The following is a 13,553-nucleotide window of genomic DNA, read 5'->3' as shown; positions in this document are numbered from 1 at the left end:
TTTCCCCTTCGTTCAGCCTTTTATCCACTTATTCATTTGTACATTCGATAAACATTTTGTACTTTCTCTTAGAATCACGTAAATGTCTTACTGGATTTATTAATTTAGGGCTTACCATTATGAGAACAACCTATGTGACGATTTTACCTATGGCATTTAGTGCAATGACTTTTTTCTGGACACTAGAAAATAGTAGCTAGAATGTGTGCTTTATTTATTTATTTTTTTTACCTGTGATACAATTAGCAGATTTTATTTGTGAGATAGTCCTATCTTGGAATATCAAACACTATTAGACTAGGTTAGGTAGAGTCACATCTTTAAAATGAACTATTTTTATATATTTGTGCCCTAAATACTCTGAAAAGAGATGCTTTGAAAAAACATTTATTTCTCAAATTTGAATGTTTATTATTTCACATTCATTAAATATATTCTGTGGTGTGAGATACAAAGATGAATAAGAACATTATGCTTGCCTTGTGGCAAGAAGTTGTGGCATATTGTCCAGAAGTAAGATGATTAGATGTCATCCTCAACATCCTTGGTGTTTCCAAGATGGTGTTTTGTATTTGTTTATAAAGGTACATCTGTAAAAAGCTGTGAGGCCTCCATAGTTTTTTCAGTAACACCTAGACATTTATGACAACTGCCATTAATATTATCTGTCTTTATCTGTCCCCTAGGTTTATGGTTGTGCAGGTTCAGATATCTTTTTTCAAAAACAGTAACTGTATTTCTTATTCTTTATTACAGTTTGTTTTCAATAAAGTTTACCAGCTATAAATCACTTATTTTTCTTATCTGATTTGGCAGACTGATTTCCTTCTAATTCAGTTTTTATTTCAAGTCATATTTTATGTTTGTTTATTTCAAGTCTCACTTTTTTTCTCTCACAATTCTTCGACATTTGAGTTATGTTGTGGCTAATAATTCTGCTTCACTTTGTAGTTGAAAAGGTCATTTCTTTTATTCATGGCATTATTCCATTTTTCCTCTTACTTATTTTTCTTTGTTGATACCCATAGTCTTCCTTATTCTCTCAATTATATTCTCTTTTGCCCTAAAGCCTTTGCACAAGCTATTTCCTTATTGATGCATACTTTCCCTATTCATTACTTATCTAACTCGTACTCATTTTTCAGGAATCAGCTTAGATGACATTTTGTCAGATAAGCAACTGGGGTAATTCTCCCTGTTATAAACATCTCTAGATTCTACACATTGTTTGTGTAATGCTCATTACATCTGTAATTAAACCTTCTTCACTGTTTTCTCTACCAGACTTTTATTTCCATGAGGAACTATGTCTGTCTTGTTTACCACTGTATCATTAGCAGACTGCCTAGTAAAGAATAATTGTACAAAAAATATCTATTGAATGAAGACATGAAACAGAACTAATATAGATAAAACAATACAAAAATAAGTACTGAAACTTACTGCAATTTTACTAAAGGTTTAGAGAAAGGAGAGCTCTGGTAAATGCAGCAGTCAGGAATGTTCCTTTACTTCCAGTTGATCCTGAATCCTTAACAGCCAGAGCAGCATGTTCCATGGAAGACATGTTTATAAATGTTCATGTAAATAAGTGTAAATGAATGAAAGATTTGAACTGGACAATGAATGCTATTTAGGCACTAGAAAGAGAAGGGTGGAAAATAACAAGTGAAAAGGGTGATAGATGCCTGCAGAAAATAAGGCTGGAAATCCCCCCAGAATGGACATGTCTTGAAAGGAGGATAGAAGACAATAGCCTGCCCAGTAAAGAAGAGGCTAAAGTAGACTAGGAGAGATCACTTCTCGGTCTTCTGTCTAAGATCAAGTGTAAAGTAGACTAGGAGATAAAGTTGTGCCAAGACACTGCTGGGTTTTCAAAAGTCTTCAGAAACCAGGCAAAGGAATCTAGATTTTAATATGGCAATCTGTAAGTAGATTTTATAGATTCTGAAGCAGAGAAGTGACTTAAAGTGAGGTTTAGAAAACTGAGCTTTGGCAGCTATATGTAAAAATGTAGAGAGAGGGGGCCACTAAGGAAAGACTTTAAGCTTAAAAAGCTAGAAGATAGTACTTCTGACATCATGGAAAATGGAATCAATGAAGTGGTCTTTGTATGTAAATTCTCTAATCTCCTTCATCAAGGCCATTCAAGCTCTCTGTTGGTTTAGGTAACTACTCATGTTCTAATGATGAGATTTTTTCTAATTACTGTGTTAACTAACATTTATTGTTAGTTATATTAAGTTTAACATTATAACATTTAGTGAAGGTATATTATTTAGCAGGCACTATGTATTTCTACACTATTTCTGTAAAATTAGTATGTTCAAAGATGTTTTAATAGATGAGGATATTAAGACAAAGAACTAGGAAGTGGTAGCACCATAATCAAACCCAGGCAGTCTGATTCCACTGTCCTCACCTCTAGCCATTATACTAAACTGATTTTTATAGACATCAATTTAACAATTATCAATAGGATTTTAGGGCTGATTTTAGGGTCTTTATAGAGGCAATCAAATTTAATGAGGCCATTAGAATGAGCCCTAATCCAGTATAACTGATGTCCTCATAAGAAGGGGAAGTTTGGACACAGACATTCATAAAGATGATGTAGAGAGACAAGGAGAAGATGAGCACCTACAAGTCAAGGTAGAACAAATCTTCCCTTTACAGTAAAGCCCTCAAATGGAACCAGTTCTGCCAACACCTTGATTTTGGACTTCCAACCTCCAGGACTGTGGGACAATATATTTCTGTTGTTTAAGCCACCCAGTTTATGGTACGTTGTTACAGCAGCTTTGTGACACTAACACATTGGTTTGCTTTAAATAGCTAGATGTCACAATGAAGTAAGTAAAACAAGAAAGAAAAAGGGCAGTGGGGCAGAGAAGATGAGCTCTGTGATTGCTCTACTTTACTGTATGGTGTTTCCAGGCCATAGTGCAGGTAGGGGAAACCAAAACTGAACCTAGAGGTTTCCCTGAGTTGAAGAGACAGAGTTGAGAATGGGGGAAGGTCATGATGATTAGAATTTGCAAACAAATTACTGGAAATAAAAGAAATCTGGAAATATGGTGGTGGTTCCCACTGTGTCTTCAGCTGACTAGTATATCAGTGTGTGTATGTGAGAAAAGCACTGGAAAGGTACGGGTAAAACACTTCTCACAGGGCCAGACATAATTTGTATTCTTTTTTTTTAAAATTTTTTTTAATGTTTATTTATTTCTGAGACAGAGAGAGAGACAGAGCATGAGCAGGGGAGGGGCAGAGAGAGAGGGAGACACAGAATCTGAAATAGGCTCTAGGCTCTGAGCTGTCTGCACAGAGCCTGACGCGGGGCTCGAACTCACGGACCGCAAGATCATGACCTGAGCTGAAGTCAGATGCTTAACCAGCTGAGCCACCCAGGTGCCCCCATAATTTGTATTCTTACCAGCTAGAGTGAACTAGAGGCACATTGTCTCTACTGCTCCAGGTTATTCATAAATTCAGGCTGCTCTGATCCTACCTGTCAAGCTTAAAAGAAAGCCTTAACAGGATCAGGGCATGAACATGTTAAGGACATACATGGAAAATAAAAAGAACCAAGTCAGACTTCAAGAAATGAAAATGACAATGAAATGAAAAATATACTGGATGAAATTAAGGGCAGACTAGACACTGCTGAAGAAGAAATTAAAATTAGTAAACTTAAAAACACAGCAATAGAAACTATCCACAATGAAACACAAAGAGGAAAGACTGAAAAATTAAATGAACAGCACATGATTGAGCCGTGGGATGTTCGTCAGCCTGCCTCTGTAATTGAAGTCACGAAAGGAGAGGGGAGGTGAGTAAATAAATATTTGAAGACTCAGTGATCAAAAATTTTATAAACTTAATGAGAAGTATAAATTTATATGTTCACGAAGCTAAATGAGTTCCGGTTGCAGAAAACATGATGAAAACTACATTAAGGAACATTATAATCATCTTAAATTGCTTAACACTAAAGCTAAAGAGAAGATTCTTAAAAGCAACTAGAGGGGGAAAAATGCACATTTTATAATGAGGAAAAAAATATAAGAATAACAGCAGACTTCTTATCAAAAGAATTCAAGGCACAAATCAGTGCAGTGGATCTTTAAATTACTGGAAAAAAACCATCAACTTACATTTTATAAGTAGTAAAAATATGTTTCGAAAGCAAAATGCTTTTTCAGAAATGGAAGAGCTAAAAGAGGCTATTACCAATAGACCTATTGTACAAGAAGTGTTAAAGGAAGTCCTTCATGGAGAATACCAAATAATGGAAATCAGAATCTTCACAAAGGAGTGTAGAGCAACAGAAATGGTAAATATGCAGGTAAATATAAAATCTCTTTACAAGATCATTGTTTAAAACAAAAATAGAAAAACATATTGTGAAGTTTATAACATATATGGAAACAGAATGTATGACAAAAATACCACAAAAGCCGGGAAGGGGGAATGAAAGTATACAGATGTAAGGTTCTTATATGATAAAAGATATGGTATAGTATTACTTAAAAGTAGATTTATAAGTTAAAGATGTGTTGTATAAACTCAAAAGCAACCACTAGAAAAGCTAAAATAAAGAGGTATAGCTAATAAGACAACAAAGAAGATGAGCTAGAATCATATAAAGACTGAGAAAGAAGAAAAAAAGAACAACAGGAGATGGGACAAATACAAAAAAAAAAAAAAAAAGAAGATGTTAGATTTAAATCTAACCATATCAGGGGTGCCTGGGTGACTGTCAGTTAAGTGTCTGACTCTTGATCTCAGCTCAGGTCATGATCTCGTGGTTCATGAGATGGAACCCTGTGTCAGGCTCTTTGCTGACGTGTGGGGCCTCCCTGGGATTCTCTCTCTCCATCTCTTTCCCTCGCTTTCTCTCTCTCTCTGCCCCTCCCCTGCTCATGCTTGCTCTCTCCCGCTCTCAAAATAAATAAACTTTAAAAATTGTATAAATCTAACCATATCAATAATCACTTTGAGTAGAAATGGTCAATTAAAAAGGCAGAGATTGTCAGGTTGGTTAAATAAGCAAGAGTCAGCTATATGCTGTGAATAAGAAAACCACTTGAAATATAATGACACAAATAGTTTAAATGTAAAAGGATGAAAAATTATATACCATGATAATATTAATCAAAAGAAAGTTTGAATGGATAGGGTAATATCAAAGTGTATTTCAGAATAAAAAATATTACCAGGGATAAAGAGGCATATTTCATAATTATTAAGGGATCAGTTCATCAGAAGGATATATAACAGTCCTAGATATTTATGCATTAATAACAGAGTTTCAAAATGTACGAAACAAGAATTGATAATACTGCAAGGGTAAATGGGCAAATCCATGACCATATTTGGAGATTTCAGTAGCCCTGTTTTAATAACTGATAGAAAATCATCAAGAATATAGAACACTTGAACACATTGTCAACCAATCTGACTTGAGTGTTTTAGAACACTCCACCCAAGAGCAGCATAGTGCACATTCTTTTCCAGCAAACACAGAACATTACAAGGTAGACCATATTCTGTGTTGTAAAGGAAGTTCTGGTAAGTTTTAATTGATCCAAATTATACAAAGTATGGTCTCTTACTATAATAGTATTAACTTAGAAATCAGTATCAGAAGGATATCTAGAAAATTCCCAAATATTTGGGAAAATATACACACTTTTCAATAATCCATGGGTCAAAGAAGTAACCTAAAGGAAAATTAGAAAATATTTTGAGCTGACTGAAAATGAAAATATGGTATATCAAAATTTGTGGGATGCAGCTAACACAGTGGTTAGAAAGAAAGTGATAGCATTAAACTTTTATATTGGGGGGCGGGAAAGACATTTTGAATCAATGACCTAATCATCTACCTTAGGGAATTAGAAAAGGAAAAATAAAATACAAAGTAAACAGAAGAAAGAAAGTAATAAAGACAACACCAGCAATTCATAAAGTAGGAAACAACAAAAAACAAAACAAGAAAAGTGAAACTACAAGCTAGTTCTTGAAATTGGTTACATTGACAGACTTATAGTCAGACTGATGAGGTAAATAGCCAAAAGCACAAAATGCCATCAATGAGATGTGAGAGAGGTGGTTATCACTACAGGTCCTGTAGACAATAAATGACAAGGATATATTATGAACATATTTGTGCCAGTAAATGTTCAACGTGGGCAAAATGGACAAATTCCTTGAGCATCAAACTTTCATGTCACTCTTAAGAAGAAATAGATAACCTGAATAGCCCTGTATCTACTGGAGGAATCGAATTTATTGTCACAGACCTTCCCACAAAGAAAAGCACAGGTCCAGATGGCTTCACTTATGACTTTTTCTAAACAACGAAGGAAGAAATAACACTAGTTCTGTACAAAAACTCTCAGAAAATAGTTGAGGAGGGAAACTCATTCTGTGAGGCAAGCACTACACTAGTAACAAAACCTGGGGGGTGGGGGGGATTACAAGAAATGAAAATTACAAACCAGTATCCTTCATGAAGATAGTTGCATAAATATGTAACACATTGCAGAGGAGGAGCTAAGATGGTGGAAAAGTAAGAGGGCCTTAGTCTTGCCTCCTCCCATGAACCAGCTAGATAAAAATATTAAATCATTCTGAACACTCAAGAAATCTGAGGACTGAGAGAATAAACTACACATCTAGAGGTAGAAAAATGGCCACGTCATTAAAGGTTGGAGCTACAGGGAGTTGATTCGGGGGAGAAAATAATTGCAGGTGCCCCAGAGGGGAGGAAGCCCTGGTCATGGAAAGAAGAGTGAGAGAGAGAGGGAAAGAGTGAAAGCAGTACACAGGGGATTGCAAAAGAAGAACTATTCGCCAAAACCATTGCGAAAGGGAGAGAGGCTAATTACCACAAGCTTTCATAAGCAGCGGAGCTCAAAGTCTGGTTTTAGGAATCCATGTCATCGCCAGGGTAGTGCCTGGTGGGCTTAGTGGTGCTCCTGTGGGGAAGGCTGCCCGGGAGTGGGCAGTGTGGTTTGAAGATCCCCTGGGTTGCAGGGCAAGAAGCAGTTCCCCTTCTTGGAGTGTGGTGGCATGGCCTCTCTGGAGACAAAAGAGCTGGCAAGCACCAATGTACTTCCCTGTTCATTAGCATAGGAACAGAGACACCTGCTGAGGCAGCAGACCTTGCTGCCAGCTCTTGCAGTGCTTTACCATACATTCTGAACCGCTGCGTGGTTGTGCTACTGCTTTTCCGGGACAAACCAGCACCGGCCACAGCACCGCAAGACCCTCCCCCAGAGGATCAGTGTGGGTCTGCACCAAGTGGGTTCCTAAAATTTGGAGTTTTGAAACACACACCTGAGATAAAACACAGGAGTACTGTGCTGCCTGGAAGGCAGACAGATCAAACAAAGGGTGAAAGCAGGAATCTAATGGAAGCCAGAGACCCAAGAGGGGAGATTGTTTGCTCTTTTGTGAGGGCTTCATGAAGAGTGGTGGGCATAATCTCCCTATTCCAAGGATAAGAGAGCAGGGTGATGCCATTTCCTCCTGCCCATCAGCAGTGACCAACTTCAGTAAGCAGCACAGTGCTCCTCCCTCCACCCAAGTGGAGGCTGGAACCACTTACACCAAGCCCTGACCCCCTGACCTCTGCAGGTGCATCTCCACTAGGGCAAGTCTGCCTGAGAATCAGCACAGCAGGCCCAACCCCCAGAAGACCCAGAAGACCCCATAAATCCCTCACACACCAAGTGAACTGATCATAGAATGCTGCAAAGCTTCAGTTCTAGGGGAAATATGATTTACCTTCTTTTAACAAGCAGACCAAAACACATCTAGTTAAAGTTTGCCACACAGTGGACAAGGTTGAAACACTCCCCACGGCAGGCAGGAAGAAACTCTGCAGAGGACTGATCTGAGGGAAGGAGCAGCCAAAACACAGCAGCAGAGTGCTCACTCTGAAACACCTCCTGAAGTACCAGGCCCAAGACAGTATAGAACCTCTTCTTAATATAGCCATTACTCTCAGAAGCAAGAATATAACAGGCTCTCCTGACAATCACACAAAAAAAGTGACCTAGACAAAATGACAAGATGGAAGAATTCACCCCAAAAGAAAGAATAGGAAGCAGAATGTCCAGGGATTTAATCAAAACAAATGTAAATAAGATACCTGAACTAGAATTTAAAACAACAGTCCTAAGGATATTAGCTGGGCTTGAGAAAAGCATAGAAAACACTAGAGAATTCCTTAGCGCAGAGATAAAAGAGCTAAAAACTAGTGAGGTCAAAGTAAAAAATGTTGTAACTGAGATGCGAAACCAACTGGATACAATGACAATGAGGATGGACAAAGCACAGGAGTGAATCAGTGGTATAGAAGATAAAATTATGCAAAATAATGAAGCTGAAAAGAAGCAGGGGCGGGTAGGGGAGGGAAGTATTAGGTCATGAGTGTAGACTTAGGGAACTCAGCAACTCCTTAAAGTGTAATAACATTCGTATCATAGGAGTCCCAGAGAAGAAGAGGGAAAAAGATGGCAGAAGGTTTATTTGAGCAAATTATAGCTGAAAATGTACCCAATCTGGTGAAGGAAACAGACCTCAAAATCCAAGAGGTGCAGAAAACTCCCATAAAATTCAACAAAACCCAGCCCACACCAAGACATATTGTAGTAAGATTCACAAAATACACAGACAAGGAAAGAAACCTGAAAGCAGCAAGGGAAAAAAAAGTCCTTAACCTACAAGAGAAGACAGATCAGGTTCACAGCAGCCCTGTCCGCAGAAACTTGGCAGGCCAGAAGGGAATGGCATGATATGTTCAACATTCTGAATGGGAAAAATATGCAGCCAAGAATATCCAGCAAGCTGTTATTCAGAATAGAAGAAGAGATAAAGAGTTTCCCAAACAAAAACTAAAGGGGTTCATGACCACTGAACCAACCCTGCAAGAAAAATTAATGGGGGCTCTTTGAATGGGAAAGAAAGACCAAAAGCAACAACAAAAAAAAGGAACAGAGAACATCACTAGAAACACCAACTTTACAGGTAACACAGTGGCACTGAATTCATGTCTATCAGTAATCAACCTGAATGTAAAAGGAATAAATGCTGTAATCAAAAGACATAGGGTATCAGAATGGATAAAAAAAAAAAACAAAACACAAGACCCATCTATAAGCTGCCTACAAGAGACTCATTTTAGAGCTAAAGACACCTGCAGATTGAAAGTGAGGGAATGGAGAACCATCTATCATGCTAACGGACATCAAAAGAAAGCTGGAGTAGCCATACTTATACCAGACAAACTAGATCTTAATTTATTTTATTTTATTTTTATTTTTTATGAATATAATTTATTGTCAAATTGGCTTACATACAACACCCATTGCTCATCTCAACAAATGCCCTCCTCAATGCCCATCACCCATTTCCCCTCTCTCCCCGCCCCCCCCATCTACCCTGTTTCTTCTCTGTATTTAAGAGTCTCTTGTGGTTTGCCTCCCTCCCTCTCTTTTTGTAACTATATTTTTTCCCCATCCCCTCCCCCATGGCCTTCTGTTAAGTATCTCAGGATCCACATATGAGTGAAAACATATGATATCTGTCCTTCTCTGGCTGACTTATTTCACTCAGCATAGTACCTTCCAGTTCCATCCACGTTGCTGCAAATGGCATGATTTCATTCTTTCTCATTGCCAAGTAGTATTCCATTGTATATATAAATCACATCTTCTTTATCCATTCATCAGTTGATGGACATTTAGGCTCTTTCCATGATTTGGCTAGTGTTGAGAGCGCTGCTATAAACATTGGGGTACACATGCCCTTATGCATCAGCACTCCTGTGTCCCTTGGGTAAGTTCCTAGTAGTGCTATTGTTGGGTCATAAGGTAGTTCTATTTTTAATTTTTTGAGGAACCTCCACACTGGTTTCCAGAGCGGCTGCACCAGTTTGCATTCCCACCAACAGTGCAAGAGGGTTCCCATTTCTCCACATCCTTGCCAGCATCTGTAGTTTTCTGGTTTGTTTATTTTAGCAACTCTGACCGGTGTGAGGTGGTATCTCAGTGTGGCTTTGAATTGTATTTCCCTGATGATGAGTGACGTTGAGCATCTTTTCATGTGTCTGTTAGCCATCTTGATGTCTTCTTTAGAAAAGGGTCTATTCATGTCTTCTGCCAATTTCTTCACTGGACTGGACATTTTGGTTATTGACTTTGGTAAGTTCTTTATCGATTTTTGGATACTAGCACTTTATCTGATATGTCATTTGCAAATATCTTTTCCCATTACGTTGCTTGCCTTTTAGTTTTGTTGATTGTTTTCCTTTGTGGTGCAGAAGATGTTTATCTTGATGAGGTCCTAATAGTTCATTTTTGCTTTTAACTCCCTTGCCCTTTGGAGATGTGTTGAGTAAGAAGTTGCTGCGGCTGAGGTCAAAGAGGTTGTTGCCTGCTTTCTCCTCTAGGGTTTTGATGATTTCCTGTCTCACATCTAGGTCTTTCATCCATTTGAGTTTATTTCTGTGTATGGTGTAAGAAAATGGTCTAGTTTCGTTCTTCTGCATGTTGCTGTCCAGTTCTCCCAGTACCATTTGCTAAAGAGACTGTCTTTTTTCCATTGGATGCTCTTTCCTACTTTGTCAAAGATTAATTGGCCATACATTTGTGGGTCCAGTTCTGGGTTCTCTGACAAACTAGATTTTAAACCAAAGACTGTAACAAGAGATGAAGAAGGGCACTATATCATAATTAAGGGGTCTATCCATCAAGAAGATTTAACAGTTATAAATATTTGTGCCCCCAGTGTGAAGCACCCAAATATATAAATCAATTAATAACAAACATAAACTCATTGATAATAATTAGACAATAATAAGTAGGGGACTTTAACACCCTTCTTAGAGCAATGTTCAGAACATCTAAGCAGAAAATTACCAAGGAAACAGTGACTTTGAATGACACACTGAACCGAATGGACTTTACAGATATATTCAGAACATTTCATCCCAAAGCATATACACATTTTTTTCTTTTAAAAATTTTTTTCATGTTTATTTATTTTGAGAGAGAAAGAGAAGAGAGGGAGGGAGGGAGGGAGGGAGGGAGAGAGGGAGAGAAAGAATCCCAAGCAGGCTCCTCACTGTCATTGGGGAGCTTGACATGGGGCTCAATCTTATGATGAACTGTAAGATTATGACCTGAGGAGAAATCAAGAGTCAGAAGCTCAACTGACTGAGCCACCCAGGCACCCCTATACATTTTTTTTCTAGTGCACATGGAACATTCTATAGAATAGATCACATACTGTGTCACAAATCAGCCCTTAACAAGAACGAAGAGATTGAGTTCATACCATGCATGTTTTCAGACCACAATGCTATGAAACTTAGTCAACCACAAGAAAAAATTTGGCCAGACTGCAAATACATGGAGGTTAAAGAACATCATACTGAAGAATGAAGGGTTAACCAGGAAATTAAAGAAGAATTTAAAAATTACATGAAAGCAGAGTTCCTTGGTGGCTCAGCTGGGTAAGCATCAGACTTCAGCTTAGGTTATGATCTCACAGTTTGTGGGTTCAAGCCGCACATCAGACTGTGTGTTAATAGCTCAGAGCCTGGTGCCTGGTTCGGATTCTGTGTCTCCCTGTCTCTGCCCCTCCCCTGCTTACGCTCTGTCTTTCTCTCTCTCTCTTAAAAATAAATAAACATAAAATTTTTTTAATTACATGGAAGCAAATGAAAGTGAAAACACAACAGTCTAACACCTTTGGAATGCAGCAAAGGCAGTCCTAAAGGGGAAGTGTCTTACCTTAAGAAGTAAGAAAAGCCTCTAACCTAACACCTAAAGGAACAGCAAATAAAGCCTAAAGCAAGAAGAAGGGAAATAATAAAGATTAGAACAGAAATAAATGATACAGAAACAAACAAACAAACAAAAAGCCAGTAGAACCAATGAATGAACTAAGACCTGGTTCTTTAAAAGAATTATGAAAATTGATAAACCCCTGGCCAGACTTATCAAAAAGAAAAGAGAAAGGACCCAGATAAATAAAATCACAAATGAAAGAGGAGAGCACAACCAACACCACAGAAATAAAACAGTCATAAGAGAATATTGTGAAAAATTATATGCCAACAAACTGGGAAATCTGGAAAAAATGGATAAATTCCTAGAAATATACAAAGTACCAAAACTGAAACAGGTAGAAATAGAAAATTTGTGGGGCGCCTGGATGGCGCAGTCGGTTAAGCGTCCGACTTCAGCCAGGTCACGATCTCGCGGTCCGTGAGTTCGAGCCCCGCGTCAGGCTCTTGGGCTGATGGCTCGGAGCCTGGAGCCTGTTTCCGATTCTGTGTCTCCCTCTCTCTCTGCCCCTCCCCCGTTCATGCTCTGTCTCTCTCTGTCCCAAAAATAAAAATAAATAAATAAATAAATTTAAAAAAAACGTTGAAAAAAGAAAATTTGAACAGACCCATAACTAGCAAAGGGATTCAATCAGTAACAAAAAAATCTCCCAACAAACAAAAGTCCAGGGCCAGATGACTTCCAGGGGACTTCTACCAAACATTTAATAAGAGTTAATACCTATTCTTCTGAAACTGTTCCAAAAAATAGGAATGGAAGGAAAACTTGCAAACTCATTGTGTGAGCCAGGATTACCTTGGTCCCCAAACCACACAAAGGCCCCACTAAAAGGAGAATTACAGGCCAATATCTGTGATGAACATGGATGCAAAAATTCTCAACAAGATACTAGCAAATTGAATCCATTGGTACATTAAAAGAATTACTGAGAATAAACCTGGACCATGTTATTACACAATACACAAAAATAAACTCAAAATGTATGAAAGACCTAAATGTAAGACAGGAAGCCATCAAAATCCTAGAGGAGAATGCAGGCAAAAATGTCTTTGACCTCGGCCGCAGCAACTTCTTACTCAACACGTCTCCGGAGGCAAGGGAAACAAAAGCAAAAGTGAACTCTGGGACCTCATCAAAATAAAAAGCTTCTGCACAGTGAAGGAAACAATCAGCAAAAGTAAAAGGCAACTGACAGAATGGGAGAAGATATTTGCAAATGACATATCAGATAAAGGGTTAGTATCCAAAATCTATAAAGAACGTATCAAACTCAACACCCAAAAAACAAATAATCCAATGAAGAAATGGGCAAAAGACATGAATAGACACTTCTCCAAGGAAGATATCCAAATGGCCAACCGACATGTGAAAAAATGCTCAACATCACTTATCATCAGGGAAATACAAATCAAAACCACAATGAGATACCACCTCACACCTATCAGAATGGCTAACATTAACAACTCAGACAACAACAGATGTTGGTGAGGATGTGGAGAAAGAGGATCTCTTTTGCATTGTTGGTGGGAATGCAAGCTGGTGCAGCCACTCTGGAAACAGTATGGAGGTTCCTCAAAAAAACTCAAAACAGAGGGTGTGATACAGGTTTCAAAGGGACACATGCACCCCCATGTTTATAGCAGCACTATCAACAATAGCCAAAGTATGGAAAGAGCCCAAATGTCC

At 38.2% G+C, this 13,553-nt stretch overlaps 1 protein-coding gene across 2 annotated transcripts in view; it reads left to right on the top strand.

Moving 5' to 3' along the window:
• Nucleotides 1–13,553, top strand: part of ZFYVE9 (zinc finger FYVE-type containing 9) — a 213,668-nt gene that overhangs the window by 168,830 nt on the left and 31,285 nt on the right. The gene's annotated exons all lie outside the window — the stretch shown is intronic.

Source organism: Panthera uncia (genome assembly GCF_023721935.1).
Source record: "Panthera uncia isolate 11264 chromosome C1 unlocalized genomic scaffold, Puncia_PCG_1.0 HiC_scaffold_4, whole genome shotgun sequence".
Classification (NCBI taxonomy): Eukaryota; Metazoa; Chordata; class Mammalia; order Carnivora; family Felidae; genus Panthera; species Panthera uncia.
Note: the sequence above shows the minus strand (reverse complement) of the source record. Positions and strands in the feature narration are given on the sequence as shown.